We start from the raw sequence: 8,005 nt of genomic DNA, 5'->3' as shown, positions 1-8,005 counted from the left end.
CAGAGCCAATCACTTTTACACTTAAGGCCTACTGGTGAATGAAGCAGCAGTAATGCAGACATTTTGGAAAGTCTGGGTCAGCTTTACAGTGAGTGATGAAACCTGTTTGTCTATTGATCATAGCAGGAGCAACGTCTGGAGTCACTGCTACCAGCTTTTCTAATGGTACTTTTTTTATGAACAAAAACTCCTTCACGATGTTATACATTTCAACTCATCTTTTAGTTGTCTGTAAGGGCAGTTGTGTTTTAAAAAGATTTGCTATACTTTTTCTATATATTTATAGAAGTAAAGAGTTCTCAATTAATCATGGCAACCCCATGGACTTTCAAGAAATGTCCACCAGAGGGCGCCAAAGGGACTCCGATTCTGCCTCTAGGGGGAAATCAGGTTGTCAATTGCTTACGCTAAAATAATTTTCATCACCTCCACCAAGGCCTTATGATGTTATGAGACAAGACATATCAGAAAGTCTGAACCTTCTAAGGGGGACATGATGATCAACCCATTTGAAACATAATGATTCTGAGCAGAGTGAACTGACTGTGATTAGAATCAGCTTGTAATGTGGACCTACATTGTTCACATCACCACCCAAACTTATGGTTTGTAAGTTACAAAATATTTTCCAACTCTACCCTTCACATCATACAAAGCACATCTCAACAATACTGCAAAACTATTGCTTATTGGAAACAAACTCTGGAAGGGATTAAAAAGAGAGGTTTTTTCAAACTTCCCCCACCAGCAAAGCATCATGGGAAGTATGACGTCACAACCCCTGATTGGGAAAAGTTTCGTGTGAGAATTATCTAACAGAATCACCCACAAAACATTTTTTTAACACAGACATAACACAAAGAAGACAACACACCACCACTTTGGGATTGGAATGTAATTTTATTAGATTTTAACCCTTTGGAATCAAACTAAAAACGGAGCTGTCTGATTGGTCCATGGGAGAACTCATGCCAATGGGGAAAAAACCCAACAGCTAGAATGTTCCCTAACGGACTAATGATCAATATAATAATTACTATAAAATGTTGTACACATACATACGGAACTAAACGAAGTAGAACTTCTATTATTTCATGAAAACAATAACATGTAATCAACCTACTTCATCAAAAACGAACGATAAAATGCATGATGGGAAACCACAAGTCAAGCAGCTGGTCAAGCCATTCAAGTCAGGGCATTTTCAATTCAATCTTCCCTCTGCTCGACCCCTGCTGGACGACTAGAGAATCACACCCCACAGAGAATTTCGCTGAAGCCTACCGAATTTGAGCAAATCAGTTCTTTTAAGAACTTCCTCAATTCCTCTACACTTCGATCTTCGACGCTCCTGACCAGTAAGGAAGACTACCGGACCCCCAGTGAGAAGAACTCGACCTGGCCAGACGCGACGCACCGAGGACGGTACCAAGGTTTGTCACCACCATTTTGGATTTTCCCGCGACTTGTAAACGAACCGTTACTTTAAATCGACCATCGAACCTTTTTTACATGGCCACAATGACTACTCACCTTCTGATAATCAATTTTATTGAATAAAAAACCGTAAAAGTTGTTTAAAATCGACAAGACGAACGTAAATAATTTGACCTTTTTCTTCGTTGAACCGGAAGTGATCGCGTCCATATGATGCGAACGTAAGTTTTAAAGACTTTTTTAAAGCAAACCAACCGACGAATTTTCTTTTTAAACGGACACAAACGTACAAAATGACATGTAGAATCGATACTGATCGACAAACAACAAGTTTCTATCCGTTTCAGAGATCGTTTTTTTTTGTAGTCAATCCGCCATCTTTGTAGTTCTCTTTGAATTATCCGAACGTAGTTTTTACGTTTTTTAAACCACATTAACGAGCAAAACTACTTTCTAATTGATTAAATACATGTCAGTTCACACATAATACCTTTTAAACGCCTGCTGACCCGTGAGTATTTCCACTGAAGATCAGTTCCAACCTATTTTGTACTTTTTAGGTTTTAGGTTCAATTTTCATTGTTTAATAATCTCATATAGGACACATGTTAAATTTATTTGTGTATAAATGTTTTCAAATAGTCTATTAGTGTATGGCAGCCACTATGAATATATTTGCAGGAACACACACGGATTTTAAAATGGCTGCTTGGCCTGCTGTACGCTTTAGGATTGATTTTAAAGTTCTTAGTAGTTTATAAATGTTTATGGTCTTGGGCCTTCATATTTATCTGATATGATTTTAAAGTATGAGCCCCTGTGGACCCCGAGGTCCTCTGATACAGGCCTTTTGGTTATCCCCACACGGCAAGGCCTCATTCAGTTGTAATGGACCTCCTCTATGGATTAGCCTCCCAGAGAGCATTTACCATTTTATGTCTATTAAAGTTTATGTACTTATTTGTTTTTTTTTTTTTAATAAATGTTAATTTTTATTGTTTCTTTTACATTTTATTTGTAACTCCAGAGTTTTCCTCTGAGGGATCTTCCACACCAGTGACTGAGCCTTTGTCTCGACAACAAAGAGAGAGGAGCTGTTTGCTGGTTTTTCCAGAGCACCTTTTTTTTTGTAAGCCATTAAAGAGTTTGGTAAAGGTAAGTTAAATTTGCAGTGTTTAATAATCTATTATAAGACACATGTTACATTTATTTGTGTAGAACTATTTTCTAATAGTCTGAATATATTGTTTTGTTTTTGATTATTGGTCTGTGTGGTATAAATGTATTGCTTTATGTATACATAATAGGAATGAGAATCTTATTTTAATGGTGGTTTCATTTTTATCTCTTTTTTTTTTTTTTTTTAGATGCCACGAAAGAAGGGATTTAATATGCGTCGCACCAAAGTGTGCAAGGTTCAGGAACAAGGTAAAACTTCTGGTTGTGTGTGTCTGGAGCAAATACAGAGGCCTTTGATTTCTGGAATGAAAGTAAGATTAACAAATGCAAGTGATAGTACAACATCACTTACGTGTTGTGTTGTGGCTGCAATCAACCATGTTGTTGCTCCAGTGTGTACATGGAGGGACGCTGATGTTGATAATATTAGAAATGAAGGTGTGCAGTTGGTTTGTTCATTTAATGGAAGTGATGGATGTGTGAACAATTCCGAAAAGTTATTCAAGGTTTCTGAAAAGCTCAGTGTGTTTGGAAGAATTTGGGATGTTGCTATCAATGAGCCTGTGTATTCTAGTGATTCAAAGAGTGAAGATTTTTCACTGTTGTATGAAATGATGCAGGAGCGACTGATGGAGGAAGATCTGTGTTTGTTGGATTTGCAGGGTTTCGTTTGCGCTGTCATTCATCATAAAGAGTATTTTGTTGTGGTTGATTGTGGTGCACGAGATTCATCTGGAATGTTTTCTAATATTGGAACATCTGTGGCTGTTTTCAACAGTTGCTTTAATGACTTGATGTTGCACATTTGGAACTTGAAAAAGTCTTTGAATGCAGAATGGTTTGGCATTAGTTCAATGTTTGTGAAAGAAGCTTCTTGGGACGGGTGTAATAATACATTTGGTTTGGGAGCAGAGGATGCACGTGTGAATCAGTCAGTTTTGGGCAAAAGACAGACTGGTTTTATAAAAGAACATGTTCAGGAGTTAAATGACAAAATTGTGGTTGGCGAACAATGTAAAGTGTTAATGGAATGCAAAAATTCATTGAAAATTGGAAAAAAGTGCAGTAATTTAAAAAAAAAATCATCTTCAGTGATTTTAAATGAAAACAATTGTAACAGATTTGACACAGAACGTTGTGTAAGGGGATCTTTTCATCAAGGAGATCGGCAGCTTCAAAACAGAGGTGTGCAGTGCATGGCAATATCCCTGGTGAGTTTGGCTAAACACACGGATCGTAGTGTTTTTGAGTGGGAGGCAACAGACTTGGACCATGTTGTGTTTCTTGGTGATCAGCTGTACTCCTCGGTGCGTGAAAACAAAATCATCCCTGGAAATTTGAAGTTTTTGTCAGTACCTGATTTGCCCATGGATTCTGAAATTGATGGTAAATTATTTAAGTTTGAGTATGGTGAATACGTTTCTGGGATTGTTAATGTGAGTAATGGTAAATTTTTTGACAGTGGTGAAGTGATAACTCTTAAAAAGGGACTGGAGCACATGCTTGTCAAGTATAAAACATGTTTTTTGACCATAGGCAGTAGTACTTGTGCTGTTATTTCAGAAAACGGCCATTATGCTGTGGTGGATTCACATGCACGCAGTGGTACTGGAATGGCAGATGTAAATGGAAGAAGTATTATCATGTACCTTCCTAGTCTTAATGATTTATACAATTATATTTGTTGCTTGAGTATTTCACTTGCAGGGAAAGAAATGGCTTTTGAAATTGCATCCGTTGCTGTGAGTGAAAATGATCATAGTGAGAAAAATAAACAAAGTGTGCTTGAGAAGGATTGTAAAACTGGATTAAATACTGAGTCACAGTTTGGTTTTGGGTGCAGTTTAGATGTTCAAACTAGTCCCTTACCATTGCATGAAAGTAACAGAAAGCGTAAGCTTTTAACTGGGCAACGTGAATCAAAGAAGACAAAATGGTATGATGCCAATGAAGCTAGTTTGGATGTTGAGTTTATTGGTGAAGTTTCATCAAAGAAACTTGAGTTTTATCCTGTTGATTTTGATGTTACACAAGCATTGTGTAAACAACTGAATGTGCATTGTGAAAACACTGCATATGCTAACCCTCTAGAGGTTGGCATGTTGGGAATTCCATGTCAAACTGATCATATAGTAGCTGATGGCAATTGCTTTTTTAGGGCTGTGTCCAAAGTTATTAGTGGTACTGAGAAAAATCACATAAAGTTAAGACGTGCAGTTGTCACACATTTACAAAAGAATGTTGGAAATTATAGTTCTCTTTTGAGATCTGAAAATATGTCTGTGGATGAATATCTCAATGTTTCTAGAATGAGATTTTCTGGTAGTTGGGCTACAGAGGTTGAAATTCAAGCTACAGCTGACTACTTGGGTGTGAGTGTGTATACATTTCACAATGAACGTTGGTTGAAATATGCCTGTCAACGTAAGGCCATATCTAAACAAGGCATATATTTGCAAAATATAAATGAGTGTCATTATGAAGTTGTAACTTGCGTTCAAATTTTTCAGCAGCAGCGTTGTTTTGGGTTGTGTAAATCTATGGAAAATAATATTTTGGGTTATATGAGGCAATGTAAAAGGAACTCAGAAATGCTTTCAGAAGGAGATTGCAAGACTGTTAAACATAGCAGGTCTGAAGTTGGTGATTGTAACGATGTTTTGTGTAGTGCATTGGTTAACAATGATCACCAAAACAGTGAAATTGTGCAAAGTAATAATTTAGTTGAAAGTGTTTTCAGTTTTCATCCATTGTCATTCGAGTCTGCAGTTTTGTTGTCAAAACATCTGGATTTGGATTTTGTGAAGCAGAATGAAGACATTCCAACTAATAATGTTACGCTTGGTTCTATTTGTAAGACAGAGGTCCTATTAAATGATGGCAATAGTTTTTTCCGAGCTATTTCTCGAGTCATTAGTGGTTCTGAAAAGTGTCATAGAAGAGTTCGACTGGCTGTTGTTAAGTTTATGCTAAAAAATACTGACATTCATATGAAGTTGCTTTGGCAAGAATATGCCACAGTGTCTGAGTACATTCTGAAGTCACGTATGAAATATGTTGGCAGTTTTGTATCTGGGATTGATATTCAAGCTACTTCAAATTTTTTGGGAGTAGAAATTTTTGTACACAATGGTAGCATATGGAGAAAGTATAATCCTGTGAACAAAATACTTGGAAATCAAGCAATTTATTTGTGTGAATGTGATAAATATTTTGAGGTTGTTGTTTGTGTTCATTGTAGTGGTAAAGCTGGATGTGCCAATTGGTGTAAAAGCAATAGTATTTGTTCTGAGAAACCACTGCTTAGACGCCGTTCTTTTCAACCATATGTTACTTGTGATTCAGTTGCTGAATCTTCTTTTTCAAAGTATCTAAAAAAAAGGAAATCGTTTTACGAGAAAATGCAGTATCAAATAATTGAACTGCATAAACAGAAGAAAAAAGATAAAAGTAAAAGGAAATATGCATCTGATTCTTTGCATAGATCCAGAGCATTGGAATTGAGTAAAATAAATTATAAGGAAAATGCTATCTATAGAATGTGTGTTAAACAACGTAGTTCTGCAAAATATAGAACTGATGCATTACACAGAGTTCGTGTTAAAAATTGGAGTAAAAACAAGTATAAATGTGATTTGTTACACAAACATAATGTTAAGGAAAGGAGTAAAAGAAAATATCAGAGTAATGTTACTCATAGAGAAAATGTTAAGGGACTGAGTTCTAGAAAATATCATCAAGATCCTCACTTTAGGAAAAGTGTGGTGGATGGGATCAAATATAAGCGACAATTGAATAAAAAACAGTTGGAAGAGTTTGATGTTGTTATGAAACAATTTTTGGATAAAGTTAAAGATGGACCTGGGTTTGTTTGTTGTGTATGTCATAGGTTGTTATTTGAACATCAAGTCTTACATTGTAAAAAAGAGTCGTACAGTAATGCAGGACTTGGACTTATCGCTGATCAATGTATCACTTCTGATTATTTGCATATCTGTAAAGGAAACTGCGCAAAAAATTGTGAATGGATGAAAACATCAAGAAGCAAATTGTGGATTTGTTACACGTGTCATGCTAAAATCAAAAAAGGTAAAGTACCAGCTGAAAGTGTTAAAAATAACTTAGAACTTGAACCTATACCAGCAGAATTGGCATGTTTAAATCAATTAGAACAACATTTAATAGCATTACATATTCCATTTATGAAACTGTTGGCATTGCCCAAAGGTGGGCAGAATGGCGTGCATGGGCCTATTACTTGTGTTCCTGCAAATACTGAACAAACAACTTATTTGTTACCACGCATGTCTATTGAGGGTTCTCTTGTGCCTGTGAAATTAAAACGGAAGCTTACTTATAAAGGACATTATGAATATCAGTATGTTGATACAGAACGTGTTAAGCAGGCTTTACAGTTTTTACAAAGCCATAATTCTTATTATAACAACGTGAAATTTAATAATGATTGGATTAATGGGTTTTGTAAAGAAACATCTGATGTGGTAGAAAAAGATGTTGAATGCACTGCAAATGTTGACGATTCAAATGTTTTAGGAGATGAACTTCTGCATGATAGACAGCAGCATTGCATGTTCCAGGACACTTGTCTAATGCCAGTAGACATTGGTCAAGAGGCTTTGGATCAATATTTTGATCACATTTTGAATGTAGCTCCCGCTGAAGGCAATAGTCCGGTGAAGTTGTTGTCCGATATTACAAATGAGGCTAAATGTTTTCCTGTGTTGTTTCCTAAGGGTGGACCAACATTTCATGATGGAAGACAACATCCTTTAACTCTATCACGATATTTTAACAACAGGATTCTTAATGCTGATTGTCGTTTTGCACAAAATGTGGAATATATTTTTTTTGCCCAATATATGACAGAATTAGAAAAGGTCGTTTCAAATGTTTCGATTGCAGTAAGAAAAGGTAAGTATAATTTTGAAAATAAACGAGTAGTTACTGGAGAGTTGTTGAATAGTGATGATTCTATTAAAAGGATGTTGGAATTTGATGATGGGTACCGATTTTTAAAACCAATTAGAGGTACGCCAGCTTTTTGGCAGGCGGCCCAGAAAGACCTCATGGCTTGTGTGAGGCAGCTTGGAATCCCCACATGGTTCTGTTCATTTTCTTCAGCTGATATGCGGTGGAAGAATTTACTTTCCTGCATTCTGAAGCACGAAGGTAGAACTGAAACTGTGGAGCAGATGGAATGGGCAGACAGATGTGAGCTTTTGCGTCGGAATCCTGTCACTGCTGCTCGGATGTTTGATTTTCGTTGGCATTGTTTTCTGAAAGAGGTTCTTATGTCGCCTGCATGTCCTATAGGAAAAATTAAGGATTATTTTTATAGGGTGGAGTTTCAGCAACGAGGCTCGCCACA

At 36.4% G+C, this 8,005-nt stretch overlaps 1 long non-coding RNA gene across 1 annotated transcript; it reads left to right on the top strand.

Annotated features, from left to right (window-relative positions):
* The first annotated feature begins 1,058 nt into the window (after nucleotides 1-1,058).
* LOC144994312 (uncharacterized) lies at nucleotides 1,059-6,279 on the top strand. The gene is made up of 3 exons (XR_013657799.1): nucleotides 1,059-1,433; nucleotides 2,465-2,592; nucleotides 2,805-6,279. It is a non-coding gene; the product is annotated as an uncharacterized LOC144994312 (long non-coding RNA).
* The last annotated feature ends 1,726 nt before the right edge of the window (nucleotides 6,280-8,005 follow it).

The sequence above is a fragment of the Oryzias latipes genome, chromosome 8 (genome assembly GCF_053564925.1).
Source record: "Oryzias latipes strain Hd-rR chromosome 8, Olatipes_Hd-rR_3.1".
Lineage (NCBI taxonomy): Eukaryota > Metazoa > Chordata > Actinopteri > Beloniformes > Adrianichthyidae > Oryzias > Oryzias latipes.
Note: the sequence above shows the minus strand (reverse complement) of the source record. Positions and strands in the feature narration are given on the sequence as shown.